Raw genomic sequence first — 25402 nt, 5'->3', positions numbered from 1 at the left:
ACCGTCCATCAGCAAACAGCGGACAGGAGCCAAGCGCTCGCATCCCTTCTTCCGCAATCTCGGTGTCCCCTTTCTCGCGCGCTCTCTCCAAAGGCCGCCTTCATTCGTATTCCTCTCGGGCCCATCGATCACGTGCCGGTGCGCGACTCGGTCGAAGACGGAGAGCGCTCCATCGGAGCGGCTGTTGAGTCCCATTTCGAGCGCACTTGCGGACGGGTGGTCTGTACTTCCCTTCGCGTGTATAGGATATGGCCTTCGCGTTAAGTGCTTATCGTCGAATTTCTAATGTGACATGGATTCGAAAGTATCCTGGAACTTGAAGATTCTTAAAATTCAGCTAAACATTTGAAGTATTTACTTTTATTATTACGAAGCGCGTTACTGCTATTTGTGGGCTGCCGTCACCTGTTCTGGCGCCGTCCAACTTACAACCTTTTGTTTTGACTTCCACTTCGTATGGGCAGAACTTGAAACTGAAGCCCCAGAACAACTGACCGCGAAACCGCTTTTTCCGCTGTAACCGAACCTCAACTGGTGGTTACAGTCTGTCTCACTGTACATAGCTGTGTAGTGCCGGTGTGGCGCTTTAGCAGCCATCAGGTAATGAGGGATCGAATTTGCAGAACTGTTCACACTTAGCATCACGAGCCCGTCTTACGCGGGAAGGGCTTTGAATTAGAACTCGGGAAGACCAAGGATTTGTAAGTGAAAGCGTTCCGGAACTGGTGAAACTGAGTCTCACCGTGCCCTGTGGCCATTCAGGGTAGGCGATGCACTAGAAAATAAGAAAGCGAAACAGCACTGCGCGAGCAAAGTTCAGTGGAAGCGTTCCAGGCCTGTCGGTCTGACGGGCCAACGCGTTATCATAGTCCGTTACTGTCTGTAGCTTAGAGCTGTATGATCAATAGGAAGTGTCAACGACGGAGCATCAGTCTGGCCGACCGCGACCACGTACTGTTGTCACTCACGAATCAATCTTGCGGTGCCCGCCAGCTTTGGCTTTCTAAACACAAAATTTTGAGTACGGCAGACTGTAGGGAGGGCTTCAAGTGAAATCTAATTGCAGTAGGTGCATTCGGAGGCCAGTGAGATCTAAGAACAGATATGTACGACGGCTCCCGCTAGAGTTTTTTCTTTTTTTTTTTCATGCGGGACGGTATTTCTTTTTCGCCACAGTGTTCCTTCGAAATTAGATCACTTGATCGCATATCTGCACATTTGGGGGTTGAAGGGGCGTGTAACCTTTCTAAGTAAGAGTACAATTTCGGGCCAGTAGGTCACTCGTATTGAAACCACCGAAAGGCCTACAAAGAACTGCAAATTTTATTTACAAATACACGCCACAATGCTTCCAACAGTGGTAGGACAATCCCGCTATGATCTGTACCAGCTCATTCATACCATTCACAGCTTATGAATACGCCTTACGCACGCTTCCTCGTTCACCGCAGAAACCGCGTCCCTCTGCCCTCTTCGTCAATCTCCGCGCCGGTGGTCTCCGTACGTGGGCGGTACGCGGCCCATGATGCACTGCGCGCAGCCTCGTCGGCGGACCTGCTCCGATTACGGATGCGGTTCGTAGTCCCCCGCATCCAAATTACCCTCGCATACTACGCACGGGTACGCGCATGTTAATACGCGCTGGGCAGGGCCCTCGATGAGTACCAGGGAAAAGAACAACAACAGATGCTTCGAGAACGTGGAACGTGCGTGGCTCAAGGATATTCCACGCGCGTGCTTCCTTACCCTGTATTGCCCATTAGCGCCACCAGATGGAGCCGGCGAATGTATATACAGAGTGGCACAAGGCAGACTGGGCTTAGGCGCAGGCAACGAGAGCGCGAGTGGGCGATAATGAAGAGCTCAATTGCAGCGATTACGGAGCGCATTCGCATGCCGGCTTGTTCTTTTTATCTGTATCTAAACGCCTGTCGGTATTTTTGTGTTCTCCTCTCCGGCGCCCTCTTTCGCTCCCCAACTGAACGATTCATCCGGCTGGGCATTGCGTAGAAGACAACTGGAGGTCCGGCAATTAGAGATACTGGGGTAGATAGCTTTGAGATAGGTCCTGCGTCTGGGACATTTGGGACAAATGGTGGGCTATAAAGGCTACTGTCCGCCAAAGATGGCAGCGAGTCTAAATGCCGCCTCCTGGGCTTTACAAGAGCGGGGGCAGCCTCGTATCCTGGGAATTTTTTTTTATTACCCGCGTCAGAAATAAACAAATCACTCGTTTATTTCTACTCGCCCAAAAGCCTGTTCAGGAGCTCTGAACGTGTCAGAAAAAAGTGAGGTGACATTCATTGCAGTGGACAAAAATTGCTTGAGTTAATTTGCTTGAAGACAAGAACAGACATATGGTAGCAACAATATATATATATATATATATATATATATATATATATATATATATATATATATATATATATATATATATATATATATATATTGTTGCTACCATATGTCTGTTCTTGTCTTCAAGCAAATTAACTCAAGCAATTTTTGTCCACTGCAATGAATGTCACCTCACTTTTTTCTGACACGTTCAGAGCTCCTGAACAGGCTTTTGGGCGAGTAGAAATAAACGAGTGATTTGTTTATTTCTGACGCGGGTAATAAAAAAAAATTCCCAGGATACGAGGCTGCCCCCGCTCTTGTAAAGCCCAGGAGGCGGCACTTAGACTCACTGCCGTCGTTGGCGGACAGCAGCCTTTATAGCCTTTATATATATATATATATATATATATATATATATATATATATATATATATATATATATATATATATATATATATATATATATATATATATATATATATATATATATATATATATATATATATATATATATAATTCAAAGTTGAAAACGCTTCATTTAGCCATAGATTTATTTTGAGTCGACGTTTCAGAAAGAGCCTGTCCTGGACAGGCTCTGTCCGAAACGTCGACTGGACAGGCTCTTTCCGAAACGTCGACTCAAAATAAATCTATGGCTAAATGAAGCGTTTTCAACTTTGAATTTTTGCCTCTAGCAACCAAATACGTTTATCTTTCTATACTGCACACACACACACACACACACACACACACACACACACACACACACACACACACACACACACACACACACACACACACACACACACAATATATATATATATATATATATATATATATATATATATATATATATATATATATATATATATATATATATATATATATATATATATATATGCCTTTAACACACAGGTGAATACCGGCTGCATATATAGTGTTGCCACGTAGATGCATTTTAAAATTAGAAAGATTGGCTGCTTGTTTGATAAGCCGGCCAGTAACGGCCAGAAAATTTTCAGTGCGTGACAGGTGCTTGCTTGCGAAAGGTTTAACCTCTGCTTGCAACCTTTCAAACCGGCCAATCAAAATCTATGAAATGTACAGTACAACGTTCTTTAGGAGAAGCATACTGAACAGTGTATTTTACATCTACTTTAATCGCTTTAAATGGTCGCTATTGTGCAGAAAAGCAATTCGAACGTACTCCATTTAAAACGGTGCCGTCGTGGTGACCGTTCGTTGCCATTTTTCTCTGACCCGCTTCGCCCTCCGGCTGCAACACGTTGTAAGTAAATGCATAAATAAATGCGGCATGGTTCATTATGTGCCCTTGTACCTGTCCCGCTATGCGTTCAACGTTCCAGAATTGGTCAAAACCTTCGTTAAGCTCTCACAACTCTGCATATTCCAACTGTTAACGAGCAAGAAAAGCAATCTAAGGAAGGCATCGACTAAAACCCGTTGTTTACCCTATCTCTCTCCTCAGCTGCGGGTCATTCAAAGGAGCAACCGCGACAGAGCGACACTAAAATGGAAGAAAAGTTCTCTCAACAGCAGTTGAAACAGGAAGTTGCTGCGTATTCCGACTCGAAACTTAGAAAGAGTCAAGTTTTCGCGGCACACGTCTCTGAGAACTGCTTCTCAAGATCAGCGAGTCGCACCGGAAGCGATGCAGGAGTCCGCGGCGTTTCTCCCTAAACGTCGAGGCAGGGGGCGCAGCGATCGCTTTCAGACTCGCATTAACACCGGGAGGTGCGCCAGAGTTGTCTGAAACGGAATCGGCACACGCAGCGCGCAGACACAAAGACCTTCCGCGCGCGCTAGTTAATTAGGCCAAGGTGTGAGACTGCGCAGCTAATTAGGAATGGATAAAAGTAGAGTAAAAATGCATCCGGTATAAGTCTCCCGCTGCCTTCATTGTCAGCTGGCAACGCGTGGACTGCTTAAAAATGCATTGTACACGGACTGCGCATGGGGTGGTCGCTTGCGCGGATTAAAAGATGCTGCATTAAAGATGAGAACCCCAGGGGCTCCTATTAGTCCAGTGAAACTTGGTTCAACTTTCCCTCGAGGAGGGTACGTGCATTGACTAGAAGGCAGCGCAGGTCGTTAATGACACTACTTCTTTTTTTTATTTTTTTCCTGCATGTGTGGGCTGCACGATAGAAATTGCGCGAACGCCGACTGGCTGTAAATGAAACCGTTGGAGAGGCAAAACAAGCCATGGTGGCACGTATACGTCCCCTTGGAGCTAAAAATTAACAAGCGTGAATGAAGCATTTTGGTACAGAACTGTTTGCGGAATGTAATTGCCAGCAGATTCCGTTAGCCGTGAGAAGAAATGAAGGGAATTACGTGTTCAAGGGAATGTGATGCGCGTAAAGATTGCTTGACTGTCGTCCGGCGGAGTTTTGGAGGCTCTTCTTTGCACCTTGTCGAACATGGTAATAAGACCAAGTTGCGGCTGACAGCAGCAAATTTATCGCATCACTCATAATTGGTTGTGAGTTCCGCGTAATTGCACTGGTAGTTAGAGTTGAGTTGAGTTGAGGTGTTGAATGCTAAAGGTGGGGTTAGCCTTGCTCATTCTGCCGGAAATTGTTCCACCGTAGCGTCTCTTCAATGTTAATAATGTCCTAAAGCCTGTCGCATCTACCCCGCTATGCGCACAGTTTCTTATAATAGCACACACTCCTCTCCCTCAGTCACCTTCTATGCACACAATCACTCCACACAGTACACATCACAGTCCGCTCCAGAAGTCACCATCTATGCAAATATTCAGCCACAGTAGAACATAGTCCATTGCAGCGCCACCGTCCATGCACACATTCACTCACAGTATAACATAGTCCACTCCAGAAGACACCATCTACGCAAACATTCAATCACAGTAGGCCATAGTCCGTTCCTGCTGTCACCATTTAGAAACAAGATCCGTGTCCTGCATAAATGTTAAAAGATGGCGTGCAGCCTCCCTTCTGCATGTCTGGTTTCCACTCGGGTAGACAACGTCCTGAACTGTACTGTGACGGGTTCCTGTCTTCTTGAAGGAAGCGAACATCACCTGCCTTTCCGCGTTGTACCCTGGGCAGTACATAATATAATGTTCGATATCCCCGCACACACCACATAAAGAACATAGCGGAGACGATGCCATGCCCGTATTATGCATCCAGGCAAGAGTGCGAGCAGAGGCCGTGCGAATTCGATGTAGTAGAGTTACTGGTAGTTACATCCCCAGCTGCCAGTGTTCATTACATTACTTGCTTGCGCGCAGACACGCGTTGTGAAAGGAAGTTATGGTTTGTTGTTTTCGTTATGACCAGATGAAATGCAGTTCCCTTTTGTCTAGCAAGCAGAGATAATGGAAAAGACTTAACTAATGATAAATGGGGATTCAAGCCCATAATGACAGCGTAGTGATCAAGGCAATCTGCTCATTACGTGCACTGGGGGTGTTGCTTTGCCTGCATGCTTTCGAAAGCCCATGTATTTTCGCTCAATGCAGCCAAATTTGTCGAGCCACAGCGGCGAGGGTAATCGTGTTTTCGAAATCCTAAAAACTGACATGGCTATTACTAACGACCGGCTACAAATCATGAATTACAACTAGGCGCCTGACTCTACTAGTTAAAAAAGTTTACTAAAATTAGTTAACCAGCTTACTACTTAATGAGTTTCACCGGTGTTTTGGTGTCCGTCAACACTGGTAATACTATGCCGAAAAAGCCATATTTTTACCCCAAAAACCTATTTTGTAAAATTTTTGAAAGTGTTCTGTGAAGCACCCGCTATAACGGTCTTTCTACGGGAAGGGCGAGGTGTGCAGTCCCTCTTGACGCCTTCAAGCGAGTGAGTTATGTCAGGGTTAGTGACCTTGATAATATGACGTTTTCTGTGACAGTGAAAGTGTTAATCGAAAATACATGTGGGGTTTGGCACCACACTGTAAACGTTAATTTTTGATGAGCGACATCCGAACTTCACCCCACCGCACCAAACAACAGGAACCCTACCTATGCATTGCGTCGCCTTAGCGCGAGCTGCGTTTCGTCCGCGTCAAATTCGCTTCACTAGAAGCCGATGAATTCATACCCTGCCTCCGTAAGGAGTGTGCCAACGAGCGGCTCGCTCAGAAGAAGTACGGCTCCATCTCCACTGTTTCTGTCAATACTCTTGCTGTCTCTGGCCCTTTTAACTTACGGTTGAAGTTGATGCTCACAAATATATTATGCGCTCACGTTCACTGTATTCTGCAAGGAAAAACAAGCAAGCCCAACAACGGGTGCAAACTGTCATCAGTGCTGGCGAAACCCAATATTGAAAAAGTATCGCTAAGAGACAAAAACAAAAATAGCGCGCGTTTACTGCGGTGGTCCGGCTTCCCCAGGGAACGGTCATCTCATTTGCCTTGCAGATGTTAAGACGTGATCGGTTCGTGAACCGTGAATGGGCGGGCGGTGCAACGGACTGTAGCTTCCTTTGCTCGAAAACAACACACACTCTTTCTCCGGCAAGCCAGCCCTGAGAGCGGGTGGAGCCGGCGAGATTCAGTAAAATTTGATTTTCCGGGGCCATGTTCGTTGTCGTCGACAAGCACCTGCCTGTGTGAACGTGAGGGGCCTTAATCAGCGCAGGACTCGAAACTGGAGCCTCGGTAGCAGTGGAAGAAACATCTGGCGCCGTGGCGAAGACCACGAAAGGGACCAATCGTCCATCCGGGTCAGCAGTGCGGCTGAGAGAGAGAGAGACGGTAAGCGCGGGTGTAGAAAAGAAGAACGCAGCTGGGAGGGGAGAGTTGAGGTTTGCGCTGTTTCTAGAACAGCGCTGCGCCCTTGAGTCGAGAGGCTGCGATCCCGTGTTTACCTCCCGCGCTGGTGGGCGGAGCCGGGAACTTTGTTGCGGCGCGCTGTTCTTTCCTCCTCCACCTCTCGTGCTTCTCAGTCACCCCTTCTCTGCCCGTGCGTTTATATATATATTGCCGCCTTTTGCGGCGGCGGCGGCTGGAACGCTGCGTCAACAGGCTGTGCGCCCGACGCAGACTCAGAGTGTGCTTTGCTGGCGTATGTGCTCGCAGTCGTCCGCACACTTAGCGCCGCATAGGCAAGGAAGCACGCTTCTAGCGAAACTGGGCCACGAAGAGAAGGTGTAAAAAGATAACGGAGGTTTTGTAAAGAGGATCGACCGAGCTATTGCGTACGCACGGCGACTTCACGCGGAAGCCTGCTTTCTCTATGCGGAGGAAAAGAGAGGACGCCCGATATCAGCGCGTGCGTGCGTGTGTTTGCTTAAACCTGTGTGTGTTAGCTTGCTTGAAAAGTACTGCTACCTATAGCTTAAACTCTGACGCAGAATGTGAAGAGCGCACAACAATCGCCTCGTCATTTCACTTGCCAGATATTCAGATCGAACTTTTTTTCCTATTGCGGATACTGTCACAAAACAAAAATTCTCCCGGGCCTCGAATTAGCTGGTCATCATCATCACCATCATCATCATCATCATCATCACCACCATCATCATCATCAGCCTGACTACACCCACTGCAGGGCAAAGGCCTCTCCCATGTCTCTGCAGTTAACCCTGTCCTTTGCCAGCTGCACCCACCCTATGCCTATGCACAGAAGCGCCCAAAATTCCACAACTAAAAACTTATTAGTCACAACACGCGAAGTGAGAGCCAATTCAAGGCAGCATGCTTGTTTCCGAACAACGCAGCCCCTCAAAAGACGTCACTCCGCACTGACAAAATCACGCGGAAAAACAAGCGACAAATGAGGTTGGGGGGTGGGGGGGGGGGGGTAATCAGAGTTGATGATCGCAAGCAAGTGGTGCCGAAGCACATCAAAGGCAACGTGAACCCATCGCCATCTACTCTGTGTGGAGGACCACTCGGAGAACCAAATTGCCGGGCCGTCTCCGCTCTCACGTCGTGCATGGGGAAAATGCCACGTGGGAGTGAGTGGCACAACCTGCGTTTTGCTAACCCTTTGTTCGGAACCTCCTCCGAGAACGCGCGCGAAGAGAGCAACCAAGACTAGAGGCATCGAAAGTAACGGAAATATGGAATACAATAAGGGACAGCGTTTCGCCCCAGTTGCCGTCCTTAATTAACCGCGGCCATTTGCGGGATCTGAGCAATGTCCGCCGACAGCTCGGAAAGAACAAAGAGCGGAAATGATTCTGCATTTCGGCTGTCTCGTCGTCGTTATTATTTCCTCTCTTGTTTGTTCCTGCTCTTTCGAAAATCTTAATAAGAGTCACCAATCGACAGCTTCCTTGTTAACTCACGGAGTGTATAATTACTTTTGTTGAGTCCTGGCGTTACACAAGTTTTTTCTGCTTCTTTATCTAATTTATACATTGTCTGTTACTTCCATTTTACTCCAAAAAGAATTAGATTTAGTTAGAAAATTCGTCAACTGTGGGCATCCAGTCACATTGAGAAGAAACGAACTTTCGAAGTTTGCAACCAATAAACGCTCTTGATTTTTTTTTTCTTTTTCGCTAAGAATAAAGACAGGGATGGTTGACAACCATGGTAGCTGTCGCGGTGCTACGTATTTCGTATTTCCTTTTGGCTGTAGCGCTCGAACGCAAAATTAGTTCTCCGATCCTTGGCTCTACGCGTAAACAGTCTATTTCGCCGTATTCAAATAGCTTTCGTCCTCCAGATCCAAAGTACTCGCAAACAAGGAGTCTAACAAAAAAAAAAAAATTCTGCAGTTCGACGAGACAGTGCCAGAAGCATCGTCGTCAGGCTAACAACCGTTACTACTTCGAACGTTTTTTTTTCCACGACGACATTTACAGCTGTATTCTTAGTCTCCTATAACGAATCCCACTCTTCTTTCTTTTGAGCCCGGTCTACGAAGCCCCTCAACAGAGAGCTCCAGCTCGCTTCTCGACGCTAAATTGCAAAGGCTGGGCCCGACGCCTCCGCCACGCTTCGGTGGCTCGCTGAATGACGGCGCGAAACAGACACTTATTCCGCTCGCCTTCGCTCTTCTTTCCTCGCTCGGTGCGCAGTTGCGAAGGTCAGATTTAGCGACGAAATGACAAAGAGCCGGATGCGCTGTTGTTCGCTGTTTTCGCACTACAAGAATGGTACCAGCTTCAATTTAAAAGAAGCATCAAGGACTCCATGCGAAAGCAAATACGTTTCGTATTCGGTTTTAGTCCGCTTCTTTTTGGACATAGCGCGGAGTACGACGCCTATTTTCGACTCAGCAACCAAGCTTCAATTACAAGCAGGCACAGCCATTCCGCTTTCATTTACGATGCAGAGTGTGCCGAGAGACGTAGCGAAATGTTCTTCAGCGGAACAACGAGTCTAAGCGGAACACAGGCAGAGAGAAGGAGGTTTGGTCGAGGCCAAGGCCGTAAAATATCCCCCACACGCCGCCTGGCCTACGCTGTAGCCCGTTCTAATGTTCGGGGCATCGGGGCTCCAAGGCCGACTTAGACTTTAGAATCGCTGCACACCATTGCCATGCCATTTGCTGTCTAGCACGTCCGAAACCCCAAAACACCTTAAACCCTGATTTACATCCTTCCTGCCTGTGCATAATAGTTAATTGCGTTATTTTTCTCTTCGCTCCCACAAAAGCACGGTTATATGGAGTGAGATGACCTCCTGCAGGGAGCTTCCCCAATAGGATGTGCTTAAATCCCTAATCTATCCTAAAAAAATAACGTTATTCTCTTGCATCGCGCTAGCAGCTTGTTGAAGGCAGTCATTTATGCCAATAAAAAGGCAACTTGAAACTCATTCGTTCCTAATCCCTTAATCTTTCCGACCTGGAGTGAATAATCCTTAACGGAAGCGCCTGCTTCTTGGGAGGCAGAGGATTTAGGCGTGAAGTTCTAAGATCCTCGGCACTTCCGAGGGGTTGGTGCTTAATCTTTTATACTCTGCACAACCTCTTGACGTCATTTAATTATTCCCCCGCTTGCGCTCTCTTAACGTAGAAAGTAGGGCGTACTAAGCGCTGCATTGCTGGCTATTCTGCTATAAATTAGGTATAGGCGTAAATGATGGTAATGTGCTATGTCTCATATAAAATATCCAACTGTACGAAACTTAAGCACACAAAAACAAGTTTGAAAAGCTGCTTGAAAAAGAACTGTGATTTGTGCGCAAATCTTCTGCGCAGTGCAGCAGTACGTTTTTACGTTCCTAAAATCAATATCTGACCTGAGTGAACACTTCAGCCGTTAAAACTCCGGCGTCGTAGCTGAACTGGCCCTGAAATCCGTAATTGAGACGACATTAAATTTGGCATTTTAACTTTTGGACATCTGGGTGTCGAAATTTTGCATATTCAGGTATCCGTGCCACCATCCTTTACAGCAATCGGAACTAATCCGCTCTAGATTTGGATGCCAGAATCACGTTAATAGTAGTAGTTAAAAAAGAAATCTGTAACATACATCTAATAAAAAAATGACAAATCCAGGTATTTTTGAGAAAGAAGAATAAAGCGTGCTATCAAGTGTAATGCTCAAGATAAATAACATAGCCTTACCCAGGTGTATTCGTCTTTCGTCGGGGAAGGGAAAATTAATAAACTGTTCAGTGTAACCTATATGTTTTCTCTACAACGTGTGTTATTTTAATCTTTTTTTTTGCGCTCGGATACATAAGAGCTAAAGTGGAAAGAGCTAATGTCTTGCTTACCTCGCTTTATTTTGTGCTACTGAAAACTGATTTAGGCGTCTATTCCTATGTGTCGTCGACGATTTACCAAGAGATGCGCAAAATATGACACCACTTATTGTTAACTGTACTTACTTATGCAGGATTCTTTTTAAATGTTTTTAAGCACTCTCATACAATTCGGTTTATGAGATGCAGCAAACGTCATTCCAAGCTTTACTCTATTTATCTAGGCTAACTTCCTTCTTCTGACATCGGTATTCTGATTGTTTCTTTTTATCTCCTCATAACGAAACGTATGCTATTCTTTGTTTTGAAGATGTGCGCGTAATTCCAGCACATACCGTTGCAAAAATAGAAGTTTTCACGCCAGTGATTATGCCGTTCTTGCAGCGAATTGCACTCTGAGTCAATCTCTTTTACTTCGGTCATCACTTCCACTCAGTAAACGCATTTATTATTCTATATTATTCAGTCTCATCCCCACAGCTAAGTACTTATGCGTCAAGCTGTGTGAGAAAGAAAGCTTCCTTGGATTGTAACGGCTTTTCTTTTATGTCAAGGGTAACTCTCTTGTTGTAGTTGCAATGTTTATTTCATGTGTGGTACGACTCCTTGCGTCAGTAGCTTAAACAACGCTGCTGTATAGCTAGGACTAGCCGAAAGCCAACGCAGTAAGGAGCAGACGTCGCAGTGCCACGTCTGCCCGTAATTAGGGCGTTTCCTCATTGGCTCGTCTTCGGCGTATCTCTCTCTTTATATCGTTGGCTAACATCATTGGCCAGCGCATGAATTCCTCCCAGTCAGGAGCCTTTGATACGTTGCCGATCCTCTCTCGAATTAACCGGCGCTCGCCGTACCTTTCGCACAACTGTGCCGTTTTAGCACTTTTGTGTTAAGCTCTTTAGTGCGCAATACACGTGGGCCCGCGCACTTTCCGCCACTGCGCGCACTCCGCACGCGCTCGCACACCCGCCGCCTCAGTCGTATCGATTTCGGGAAAGGATACTTCACCGCAGCGCTTGGTCGCATTGCGCAAGAGCCCATGCGCACTGGTGCAGGAGCAGCAACTCATGCAGAGCGGGTTGGGGTAAAAGGGAGGGGTGGCAGTGCCTAACGGACCGTATCTTTCAGCCGCACTTGTTACGCGGACGCAGCGCTACGTGACCGCATTGGCTTCCGCGGCAGTGGGCGCTCTGTCACAGATCGGTTGCGAAGAGGCACCGACGCCACGCCTGCTGCTGTCGGTGTAAAGGCGTCGCTTGTAGGCTGGCTGAGGCTGTTGCGAGGTTGTGCTGCTCTTCTATGGGTGACTGCCGATGAACAGATAGACAAAAAATATGTGCCTGCTTTCAAACGGTGCTGTTCTTTAGGGAACGTGAGGTGTTTTATGTAATGACAGGCGTGTTCTTTTTCCTTTCCTCCTGTGCTGTGGGTGAACGCGTTTCAACTCAAGAAACGAGTGAGAGATATAAATATCTTTGTAATATAAATCAAAATATTTAAGGGGTTTCAATCATTCATTCATTCATTCTTTTTCAAAGCACACATGTAATTACATAAAGACACTTAAGGATCCCTAGCAAAGTTTGCCGAGGTGTCTTGAAGTGCTTCGTTTTCGGTGGGATTAGTTTACGGACTCAAGAGTAGCGCAAGAGTGCAAGAAGAAATACTGTTAATATAAGGTCGGAACGCGTTACGTACAATGCATTAATGTAAAATGTAGAAACAATATATTTGCTTTTTGTTTTCTTTCTGAACTCTCTTGGCGTAGTTGTACCTATTCTTTGATTATATCGAAACAAATTAATAACACAGCAGTCGCCCAGTGGTAAAACACCCTGCTCATGGGATGAAGGTACTGGACTCGAACCCTCCGGTTCCATGGAAACCCACCTGATTTCCCCATGCGTGCAAGCGCTTCTCGGCCTTTTAGTCTGCTTCCCCGACACGCGAAGGCTCCTTCCAGTCAAACTCTTTTCAAAGCTTGAACACTGATTCGGAACCTCTTCAACAGTGGTTCTGCGTAGTATACAACAAAAAACCCTGAAAACGTACTGCACACAGTGTCCTGTTGCGGCGTTTTCTTGATTTATTTCAAAGAAAAAAAAGAATATTACAGCCTACAGGTTCCTTTAATAATGGCTGAGATATAATTTTGCGTTATTTCTAAGGCAACTAAATACGAGATGTCGGTAAAAAGAAAAATCGCCGCAGTAGAAACACAGCTTGCTTCTGTCCAATTGGGCGCGCATGGAGCGAGTTATGCCCGGTTGGCATGCCATCGACGCTGACGTATGCATACCCCGCACGCCCCGGAATGTAGCTCGCGCTTGATCCACAGAACAGTGTGCCGTGACCAGACGTATGCTGGCAAGAGCCTGCGTTTATGGGCTCTAAACACGCGCACGTAAATTCGCGTTGTGAAATAAAGGAAAGGAATTCGAGAAGAAGTTGCACCGGAAAAGAAGGCATTACGCATGTTTGCGCTCTCCGCCGCCTTTCCCGAACAAGGCTGCCACAAACACTTCTAATGTTTCCACTCTCCAAGCAGCGTTATTATTTCGCATCAGTTGCGTCACGGTGCAATGCTACGGCTGAGTGGAATGCCTGTCATCCACAATATAAATGACCGAATTGGTCTTGTAATTAGGGTCAGTGGCTATAGTTGCATAGTTATTATACCAGCGCAACAGACAGCGACGGCACAGTGCTTGTTTGTGTTCTTGAATGTCGTCCGCGTATGTTGCGTTGTTCCATTAATTGCGAATACCCGCCCATGTTGGGGAAGTCAAAACTGTCATCAGCAATGGGAGACGAAATTCACAAAGGTGATCGCACGTAAGGACGGTTCATTGCTGCCTGAGTTATGAATGGCCAGGAAGAAATTTCTTAGAATTTGTTGCTCACTGGTTAAAATTAACCGCCGCTTCCCAGAAAGACAACGTGCACAGTCTGTAGCTGTGGCTCCTGCGATATCAGCGAAGGATGTGCTAAAGCTGCAGACGCATGATATGGATACTCTAGAGCCCGCCTTTGTCATTGGAGTCTCTCCGTTGTCAATGGCGCCCAGCAGGTGTTTGTTTTTTTAGAGAAGTGGTCAACCTGAGCTCGTGCTCTAAGCTATTTCATCACGATGTGAATAGCGCAATCCGAGACCACACACCCTCAGTGGGACGAAGGATGAGAGCGCGCTGTGTTCATTGTCATTCCTCATCCTATTGTGTGTGTGTGTGTCTCACATTGCACCCTTCACTTCATGATACTTCATAACCAACTGGCCCTCCAAAATGCCTTAAAAGGGCACTAAAGAGGAATCTGAACTCGTCTTTTTACCGCGGGAACTCTTTCTACACGTTCCGGGCATTCTTAGAAACTTCGAATTATTGCCCTGTGCGGCCGATTGCCCTAATTAAATCGAATTAAACGTCCCGGCTCCCGCCTTCTTTTTTGAACTCAACGCGGTAGGTAGGAGGAGTCAACCAACGCGTCAGCCAGTCCCGTGTCGGCTTGCCGCTCTGCCATTGGCGGAGTCATACGTAAGTTAAAGAGTCCACGTGGATTTTTATTTCCGTGGGCCTAATTTGCGGCTATATTGTCAAGCTGTTTATTCACAGAAACCTAGAAAACAAAATAAAAGCGAAACCGAAGCCGCCACTGGACTGGCTGAAAGGCACTCCACGCGTTGGTCGACTCCACCTGCCTACTGCGTTTAGATAAAAAAAAAAAAGGCGGGAGCCGGGACGTTTAATCCAATTTAATTAGGGCGATCGACCACACAGGACAATAATTCGAAGTTTCTAAGATGCCCAGAACGTGTAGACAGAGTTCCCGCGGTAAAAAGACGAGTTCAGATTCCTCTTTAGTGCACCTTTAAGCTATTTCCGTGGCGGCTGAGTGGTTATGGCGCTCGGCTGCCGGCCCGAAAGACGCGGGTTCGATCCCGGCCGCGGCGGTCGAATTTCGATTAAGGCGAAATTTTAGAGGCCCGTGTGCTGTGCGATGTCAGTGCACGTAAAAGAACGCCAGGCGGTCGAAATTTCCGGAGCCCTTCACTACGGCGTCCCTCATAGCCCGAGTCGCTTTGGGACGTTAAACCCCAATAAACCTAAACCTAAACCTTTAAGCTATTTCGCATTCGAGAGCACCTTATATCTAGGGGTTTTTATAGGCTGATGTTATTTTCTGCGGCTGACTTACTGCTTGTTATTCGCGAAATGTAATGTTATCCCTCCGTGGTCAAATGTCATGCACAGTTTATCTTGGCTTTTCTTTAGTAATCGATTTACGCCTAATTAACGCAGGAATGGTCGTACCTACAGCTTCGTTGCTAGAATACAAGTATTTTCGTCATAAGAAAAAGTCAAATCGGGGAAATTAAATAATCGAAGCATCACTCACTAAAGTGAATTAAGTTTAGTTTTAAAAACTGGGTTGTCATGCTTTCGTCCTGCTCTGGATTGAGCAAAAGTATAGCAAGAGAACAGCGGATCTCGCCGTCGACCTGCAGACGGCAGCGATGAAACTACGGCTGAGACTTCGTGGTGGCCAGAACATAACACTTTTGCATCACGCTTACGCATGGTTTCGCGTTAATGGCTTTATAACACTTACGTTAGTCCTTCCGTCAGTGTCCTTCTTACACCTGCTTAAACGAGCACAGACATTGGTTGTATATTTTCTGTTTTTTTTCAGAAAAGGTGCGTATGACATATATGGATCACCATGTCGTGTTCGTCTGCGAGCAATAATTAACTTATTTTATTGAATTCTGTCTCTCATGCCGTTTCGGTTTCAGTTTCAACATCTGCGTTGTCCAAGTTTGCAGTAGGTCTCCGGAGGCATAGCAAAATCGCAGTATAAACGCAGCTTCTTCAATTATGGTCATTCCGACTCTTTAGACATACTGGCTTTAAGCGTTGTAGCAGATGAAAATGACGAAGCAGTGATTGTATCGTTATTTTTATGCCTCACGTAACCTATGCTAAACTTTGACGTCACAGCCATCACTGGGCTGTTGAAGGCGAAACCGAGACTACGTGAGGTAAACATTTCGCTAATAAATTATTTAGCGATCACACGCGAATGCAGTATGGTATATGTATTCCGTGTATACTAATGTCTTACGCATGATTACACAGTAGAAAACACGCAACAAAAAATTTGCTGTCTATATTTTGTTTTGAACAAGTAACGGCCCTGAGCGGGTGATGAAAGTGACCAAATAGTGCTACGCAGTAGACAACGCACTTGGCGAGGACGTGGAGCTCACAGCGGCGTGTTCCCGAGGCCTTGCAGCAATGCCTTAAGACGCACAACCGCGATACTAATTAGAGTACAACTTAATCCAGCGATCCAATTGCCTCGGCAGCACTCCTGGCTTTAGCTCTTGGTGAATTTTCGGTTAGACTCAGTATGACTGGTACACTAACTCAATAGTCTATAAACCAAATTTTTTTAAAAATTCGGTTCAGCGTGTATTCGTCGGTTTTTATTTCTTTCTGATTACAATGAAAAAATCTGACCCTACATGCATCGCGCTTCGAATCGGGGGTGTCCTCATAGAGTCTGCCCTATGGCAGCACTACTGCACGGAACTAGTCCGACAGGACCCTGAGGACGCCCCCTCTCCCTCCCCTTTAGCACTAACCCATACGCACGCACACACAGAGCCGTGCCCTGTCCAGGTGCGCGAGAGCCAATCTGCCTCCTGTCGTCCGCCAGCCTCGTGCGACGCAACATGCGAGAAAGCCGACAGACATGGCCCTCGTAACACGGCAAAGCCGTTACGTAAGCGCCCAGGAATCCCGCCGGTCGGCGGTATTTTCGTGGCAAGTAAAAACACGAAGATAGGAAAGGGGAAACAAGAAGAAAAGAGGAAAGAATCAGAGGGTGCTAATATACCGCCAGCTCTGAGCTGCTTCTCCCTGCGTACAGGCATAACCTCGCTCGCTGGGAAGGCGGCTTCGGGAGCGCGCGTGTTTCTGTCCGCGCGTTCTGCTGGTCTTCCATAAAACTGGCCGCGATAGAGAGAGAGAAAGAAAAACGTCTCGACGGGAGGGGGGTGGAGGAAGCGTGTATGAGGTATGGAGCTACGACAGCCAGAAGCAAAACTGCTGCCGCTCGCGTGCCACCATTTCTGGTGTTACGAGGAGACCGGAGCCCAGCACCAACGGCGGCAGCAGCAAAAGGCAAGGGCGACAGCGTCTCTCCCTTCGCCCAGCTGAGCTGCTGGGGGACCTAAAATTAGCACCCTTTCCCCGCCATGGCAGCCCGACGACCATCGACTACGTCGACGGGGAAGCCGAGCGCTTGCAAACAGCGCTGCTAGCGTCGTCCCTTTCCTTTCGCCCTCCTTCCCATGATGCTTCTCACCAGTCTTTCCTTCATCTTTGATTGCCTTTCGCTCTCGGCATTTTTGTGGCTTTTTTTCTGCATTCATCTTTCTTTCAGCGGCACACACACCCACAGTCGGTCGTTTTTAAATTGACGCGTCTACTCGTCTTTTACTCCTTTATTTTTCTTTCCCTGGTATGTTCGCTTATTCTAGTTTTTTTTTCTTCTTCTCCTATCGTTCATTCATTTTTATAGTTCCCTGCTGTCCCTGACGTCTTCGATGTCCCAGTCGCTCACTCCAGACAGACGTCCCTCATGTGTTGGTTGCGACCGCACCCGAATTCGCTTCGGTCGGCCGCAGTACCTCCTCAGGTCACCCCCGTGGGTGCCTTCGGGGTCGCGTGCGACTTGCGGGGGCGGTAGCGAGGTCATCGAAAAACGTGCCGTCGCTCACCCGCATCTCTGTGCGCGCGCTGTTTCCCGAAAAAGCTCCTCCCCCCCCCCCCCTCTCTCTCTCTCTCTCTCGACAAACGCGTTCGCTTTCGGATAGGTGGAGAGGTGAACTTTTCGACTACCGTTAGGGGCCGCGCGACAGTCGGTTGCGAGTTTTTTTTTATTATTATTCCCTGTCACCGGATGAGGGAAGATTGGTGCCTGCGATTGACCTCTATCTTTCGGATAAGCTGAGAACTGTATCCTAGTTGTCGAGAGAGAAGCTTATGACGAACGACAAGACCACACTTTTGCTCATCTTGTCCTTCTTACCGTTTTAGGGCTTTTCGTAAACAAGCCTTCTCTTTCCAGCGCAAGCATCTGCGTTGCGATGACAAACAAACAAACAAACAAACAAACAAAAATGTTAGACAGTCTAAGCCGGAAGACTCGAGCTCTAATCGCACGCACTGATCAGCTCGTGACGTTCAGTGCCCTTGCGCAGTCTCCGCTCAAGCGCCGTTGGCATTTTCCGTTTGCGTAAGGAATGAAGGTCAAAGAGGGTGCAGTAAACGCTTAGATTGAACTGTGATTGCCCGAAGGCTCGCGCTTGCGGGTGACCCGCTCTGCGACTACGCGTTTCTTCCGCCCGGCATGGGTGCACCCACGGTCAAGTGCGGCAATTAGTCGATAGCATCGGTCGCTGGGGCTAATTAGTGTCTGCCGTGCTGCGACCGATGTAACAACGATTGCTCCTTCTTCCTGTGCTTATCGTCGCATCGTCGGTGATGCAGGCTTGTGACGTCCTACCTGCGTCGCAGCCTTCATTCAGTACTTCATTTCCTCCTACGGCTTGTTTGTAATATTGTTAATTTTTCTTTTCCCGAAGAAACACGGCTGCCAATCGTGAGTGGCGGCAATGAGATAAACATGCCCGCCAATATCCGAACAGACTGATGTGTTACAAGTCTTGAAGGTGTCGCCCCACCCCTCTGATTGCTTCCACCTACTCCGCCCTTAATCGTGCAGTGCGCACCAGAAAAATTCGACTCAAACATCACATTCAACATAGTTGTGCTATTCTTTGTCATTATACAGACCCACGAGGTTCGGATCGCTCTTCCCCATTGAAGTCTTCGTATTTGTCGTCTTCGCTAGCTCTTCAAGCTTTGACTTTGTACTATTCAGTTCCTTTCTGTGGCAATAATCATATATACGGAGTAAAGCATACCTGAAGTGTTTACATGAGCATACACAGAAGAATCTCTGTTAGCAACGTTGCTATTGCATTTGGTTGCATTATAGCCTGGTGATCGAAATATTACATTGTGTTGCGTGTGCATAACTGTATTTCTTTTTGTTCATTTAAGCCACCTGTCAGCAGGGATGACAATGCTCTCATGGAGAACTTAGAAGCCGCTTAATTAGTGGAGAGAGGCAATACGTGCAGTGCCCTTCAAAAGCACGTAGGCCATTTCGTCAGTGACCGTGACGGTCACCTGGGGCTAGCTAGGACGATCCTGCTTCACTGCTTCCGCCTCAAGTCAGTAGGGCGGTTCCCCTCACTATAGCACGTTCTGAAACGCGACCAGCGTTAGCCCCGCCATGAAGCAAAGCTCCTTGGCGCCACGCACTTGAGAATGAAAAGAGGTAAAAAAAGAGTAAAAATAAATCCCTTCGGGGCTCCGTTAAAGTCTTCAGCGCTTTTCAACGTTTGCTTTGGGCCATTAGGGCATAATCTAATAGCAATTTACTTCTTGAACCCGGGTTTCTTAATTGGTTCCTCAGCGGAAGCAATTGAGTAGTTCCGGTCGTCGAGGCGCTCCAAGATTCTCAGTGCCTTCTACCTCCTCTCCTGCTGCTCCCCTTCTCACTAAGAAGACAAGAAAAAAGTAAGCAAGCAAGAGTGTGGATATACGCGGGGCTTTTCTTGCAGAAGTAATGTTCAGACTCAAAAGAAAGACATAGCGAGACGAGAGAAAAAAAGGGCGTAAAATTGAGACCCGCTCTAACGACGCCCTCCACTGCTACATGCCTCTCGGAAAGCGAGGGTCTTTCTTGGTGCCCGGGGGCTTTTTAAAAAGTGCAGGAAAGAGCGCTCAGTCGGGGAGCCGAAGGCGCCTCTGCGTCGCCATGTTTTCTTGTCTTTGAAGCAGCTAGCAGGCGAACGAGACCGAGCGTCGAAGGTGGAAGGGCGATAGAAGGAGGAGCTATTCCGCACGCTGTCGTCAGGAGCGGCGTTTGACAAAATACTGGGGCTCCCCGCGACCATGCCCCATTAGGCGAGAGGTACGCGCTTGAAGCATATAAATTGCCTCTGTTTCTTTTTATGGTCGCTAATACAGCGGGCTCATAAAACGTCGCCTAGACTAATTCGCGAAATTACACGTTGATATAATTCCAGAGCGTTGTTCCTTTTCCATCTTTTTTTTATTTTTTAATGGCTTTCTCTGCACTCGCTGCAAACAACAATGCATGCATCGATGATGAAGTGATACTTTGATTTTATAAAGCGATCATAATTCTTTTTCCTGCAGTCTTTCTGTCGTGCTTTGTATTTTGGTAACATGCTTGGTGAGCTTGCAGGCAGCTTCTTCCAAATTGTGTGTCTTGTGTGTGCGGTGCAATTTTGTGCGGTCATTTTCTTGCGTGCGTTCAGTTTTGTTTCTGGATTGAGCTTGTGATGAAGAAAGCATGCAGTTACTTTCTGCAGCCGTCGGTCGCAGTCCCCTGAGATGGCGTGCAGTGTTCCACAGTCATTTGTGGTTTGCATTATACGAAAACTTACCGTCTTGCAGTTACCACTGCTGGCCCGCAGGGCTCTATAAGCCGGGGTGCAAACACCCCACGCCGGTACTGCTGCCAAAGTTCACTATTCTGCTACCAGACTCAAGGTGGTAGGGGTAAATCGCAAGCGGTTGTTTAAAGGTCTCTATTCCTTCGTAAAAGTTTTTAAACTAATGAGAAATGCATATTCTGAATGCGCATTGTCTCCATTTATGAGAGCGTGACAGCAAAGACCAGTGCAATAAGCTCTAGGCCTCTCTTGTACATGCTGCTTTGATATAATAACCTATAATTGGTACCTATTCTTGTCAACGTTAACGCTGTTTAACTTTTTTTATATCGCGTCTCTTGGTCTTTCCAAGCCTGAAGGCTATGAAATATGTAATGCACATCGTGGTTGAAGCCTGTTGTGGTGTCTTGTATATACTGAAAACAACATCCAAAGTCTTCAAGTGTACAAACACAGCAGAGAAGTGCCCGTTTCTGCTTGCTAATACAAGGTTAGCGGAAGTTAGTGGAACGATAATGGATGATTACCTTTGAAAATTTGAGAACTGGGAGCCGCAAATCTTCAGGATGTGATTCGCGGAAAGCGTCACTGAAGTCCTTTAGTCCTCACAAGAACGCGGTGCTTAAAACTGCCTATTCGGTTCCCACAGCGCGGTCGCTAAAGCAAGAACGAAAGAAATGAGGAAACACCGTTAAAGCGGGATATGTAATGTTTTGTTGGAGGAATTCCACAACTTTTCAGGATATTACATTCAAGCGTATCTCAACACTACCAGGAAGACGTCGTCGGTGGAAACTTTAAAGCCTCATATGCGATTACCTTTCTTCGGACGCTCGTATGAGGTGGTGTAGCGCGCAGGCCATCTATGAGATTCGGCGTGTAGTCTTTTCAAACTAGGCAATAAGCCTGTAGGCTAGGAACATGTTTCCTCAACACCACTATATGTGCACTCTTCAGAACGACCTGAGAGGTAATTCCCGGGCCAGTTTTAACGAGAGGCATATCAACATTCCGTTCATCTGCGCCTTAGCTTCCCAAGGCGCCATGGCTATAAACAAATGGACTTTAATGACCTACTTCCTTGTGTACGACTGCGCTCTGGGAACTCATTTAAGGCGAGTGGTATCTTCCTCCGGGCCTAACAAATGTCTAGCTTCCTTTTGACCTCTGCCACGCCCACCGACCGGTCGACCCCCTGTGGTGCGGAGTTGCAAACGCGCTCGTCAGCAGCTCTTTCGAAGGCGCACACACTCCAGTTGTCGTCGCGTCCAGGCTCAATTAAGTGGAGGAAGGGGAGACTGTCTATGAATAAGAGACCGCTACCCTCCACCACCTCTACAAGAGAAGCAGCAGCCACTTGTTATCCGCCCACGACGCCAACTTCGGCGGCCGAGTGCCAAAGCAATAATTTCGGCTCCCCTCGTGGGCCGTTCGACACTCGGGATGTCGACGAAGAACACGCGGCGCCTTAAGTGGGGCGCAATGGTGAAGCGATGCGAGCCTGACCAAAGATGGAGCCGTCGCTACCACGCGTGTTGTGCAAACGGCTTCAATGAGTGTTTTTAACTCCCTCGTTGGTCCCGCAAGTCGCTATTTATAAGCCTCTCGCGTCGTTTCTCACGATGGCGTTGAACGTCTCACCGATTATGTTTACTAGTCGCGATAGCCGTAATGTAGTATCATGGGAAAATAAAAGTCAAGTGATACGTAGCAAAGATCATGACGCAGAAAAAGTTGAATCCACAGAAAGTAAAAAGCAGCGGGATAGCTTGTCGCTTTTTGTGCGCAATTGCCGACTATTCTGATTGTCGGCGCTATTATTATCTAACCTGTTTCGTTTGAAAGCGTTCTAATTTCTATTGCTTTGTTCGCATTTTGTGTGTCCTGAATAGTACACTCGCCAGTGAAGAGGTGGCGCAAGCAACGCTAGTCACTTTGTGCGGAGTTCTGCTCAAGAAACGGTCGTCTTCACAGCAGATTCTGCTTCACAGCAGATTTCCAAGGAAGCCGGTTATAAAAACATTAAGAAGCGTCGTCGAGAACTATGGGTTCTCTAAGTATTTTTTTTTACGTGGCAGGTCTGTTTCATAAGTTTCCCATTAGTAACCGTTTGCGCCGCAACCCTCTGCTCTGATCGGGTTACGCGTACCCTTAGAAAAGACTGCGCGCTTGCCTAACCGCAGGCATGCAGTTTTAAAAGACGCTGTGGAGCTTCACGAAAAACGGCCTCAGCCGCCCGTGTTCAGGAATAGAATTACCGAGGCTATGCGGGTGCAGTGGGACAGGCAGTCAATTACTGCCAGAAATGAAACGAGCCCCATACGGTTCGAGTCAAGTTTCAACGTCCTTTTGAGATCATTTGTAATACGAGAACTCTGTGACCTGAGCGTCGGTAACTGGCTGTTATTCTCAACTTACGCCGAAGCAAGATGATGGAACAAAAATAAGCAGCTTTATGAGCTTTAACGACGACGAAAAACCCCTCTGGCTAATTCGTTTTGGATGTTTTTGGAGGTTTTTCATTGTTGTTAAAGCTCTCAAAGCTTCTTTTTTTTTTTGCTCCATCATCTTGCTTTGGCGTAAGTTGAGAATAACAGCCAGTTACCGAAAAACCTATCTGGCTAATGTTTCTTAGGGCGCTCGGCTACTGATCCGGAGTATCCGAGTTCGAACCCGACCGCGGCGGCTGCGTTTTGATGGAGGCGAAACGCAAAGGCGCCCGTGTGCTGTGCGATGTCAGTGCACGTTAAAGATCCCCAGGTGGTCGAAATTATTCTGGAGACCTCCACTACGGCACCCCTTCATTCCTCTCTCCATTCACTCCCTCCTTTATCCCTTCCCTTACGGCGCGGTTCAGGTATCCGCCGAGATGTGAGACAGATACTGCGCCATTTCCTTTCCCCAACAACCAATTTTCAATTTTTTAAAATGTTTCTTGCAAATAGCTCAGCTGGCTAGGGTTTCCGTCCAGGTCACGCACGCCAGAGCGTGCTGCCAAGTCCTTTTATATACAGGGTGTCTGAGTCCAGCATGCAATTGTTTGCCCATCAGTGCTTAGCCGCCACGACTAATTTTTCTGTCTTGATGTTGAAAGCATGCTCAAATGGTATGCTATCATCTGTAGCGTGAATAATCAGCAAGCAGCATTTCAAGGCATATTCAACTCACCCAGCTCAACAGGCATGCCAGAATGTTGGTTACTTGGACGCTGCAATTAAATACCGGATAAAGTTGTTTCTGGGCGGGGAAAAGGCGAAGGGTGAGATGGCATGGGGAAGAACTAAATGTCAGAAGAAAAATAGGAAAGGGCACTTAAGCTCCGCCTTTAAGGGTATGACGCGATAGCGTAGTGGGTTAATAATAATAATTGGTTTTGGGGAAAGGAAATGGCGCGGTATCTGTCTCATATATCGTTGGACACCTGAACCGCGCCGTAAGGGAAGGGATAAAGGAGGGAGTGAAAGAAGAAAGGAAGAAAGAGGTGCCGTAGTGGAGGTCTCTGTGATAATTTCGACCACTTGGGAATCTTTAACGTGCACTGACATCGCACAGCACACGGGCGCCTTAGCGTTTTTCCTCCATAAAAACGCAGCCGCCGCGGTCGGGTTCGACCCCGGAAACTCCGGATGAGTAGTCGAGCGGCCTAACCACTGAGCCACCGCGGTGGGTCGTAGTGGGCTAGGCTTTCCATTCTGAGCAGTTTGGCACCTTCAACGAATTTTTCAGTTTTTTCATTTCAATTGTTTCAATTACACAGTCTATTTTTTTTAATTAGCATCATCAACCACTGGCTTTTTCATTCTGAGAATTTTGACTCCTTTGAACCCCATTTTTTCATTTTTTTTCATTTCTTTAATTCGTCAATTAATTACAATGATTTCATTAACTCGTTATCGCCTATCACACACCAATCGATCACCAATCACTTGAACCACAAATTATCATAATACGATTTTTTACGCAGCCTCTGATTATTTCCGACACGCGGTGCCGACTGCGCTAACGGCTTTCCGACCGAACGAGCTGTATACGCTATCGCGTAGAACACCGAGATTCTCCGCTCTCATCCGAGCTTTAGAAGTGCCAACAATATCTGACCGCCCCTTCCCCCCCCCCCCCCCCCTGCTTTACTACGCCGACGCAGTTCCTGGTGAATCTATCTCTCTATCATTATCATCATCACCGCGATCAACCAGATTACATCCCCTGCAGGACTGAGGCCTCTTCTAATGCGCTAGCTATCACATTTTCAGTAGCCTCGTTTACATGAATGCGACAGAAGTCGACTCCAGTCCGCTTTCTGAGGGAAAGAGCAGGTTTTTAGATGAAAAGAAGTGACTCGTCCTCCTGTTTTCCTTGATGTTTTTGCACTTTCTCTCAAAAAGTTGACTCGAGTCGACTTCTGTCGCATTCATGTAAACGAGGCTTGTGCTATGAATGCAAAAGAGTACGAAATCTCCGGGAAAAGAAAGCAGTTCGAGAAAAGACACCTTGGGGGGTGCAAAGTTGCGCCACTGATCCTCAATTCAGTGCTCCAAGCGTTGCCGAGCGCACGGCCCGGTAACCCCGAAAACGAGGAGAGGCAAAAGGGGAAAGGGGATCGGAAACTAGAAGGCGTCGACGGGAGAGGCGCACGCCCTTCGCTCCCCTGCCGCCTCCGCCCCGTAGGGACAAATGTCCGGGCCAAGGCTGTCCCGGTAGAGGGTGACCCCTTCCCCACCCGCACTTTCCTCCTCTCCGACGGCGCCACATCGATCGGATGCCAGCATCGATCGCATGACGGCTTCCCTGCACCGGTGTCAAGGACGAATTCTTGCGTCTGTGCACCGCACCGC

General features: G+C 47.4%; 1 protein-coding gene across 3 annotated transcripts in view; it reads left to right on the top strand.

Annotated features, from left to right (window-relative positions):
• The window catches only part of LOC144129183 (uncharacterized), a 79050-nt gene that overhangs the window by 18066 nt on the left and 35582 nt on the right, over positions 1–25402 (top strand). The gene's annotated exons all lie outside the window — the stretch shown is intronic.

This window comes from Amblyomma americanum, chromosome 4 (assembly GCF_052857255.1).
Source record: "Amblyomma americanum isolate KBUSLIRL-KWMA chromosome 4, ASM5285725v1, whole genome shotgun sequence".
Classification (NCBI taxonomy): domain Eukaryota; kingdom Metazoa; phylum Arthropoda; class Arachnida; order Ixodida; family Ixodidae; genus Amblyomma; species Amblyomma americanum.
This window is presented reverse-complemented; position numbering and strand designations above follow the sequence as displayed.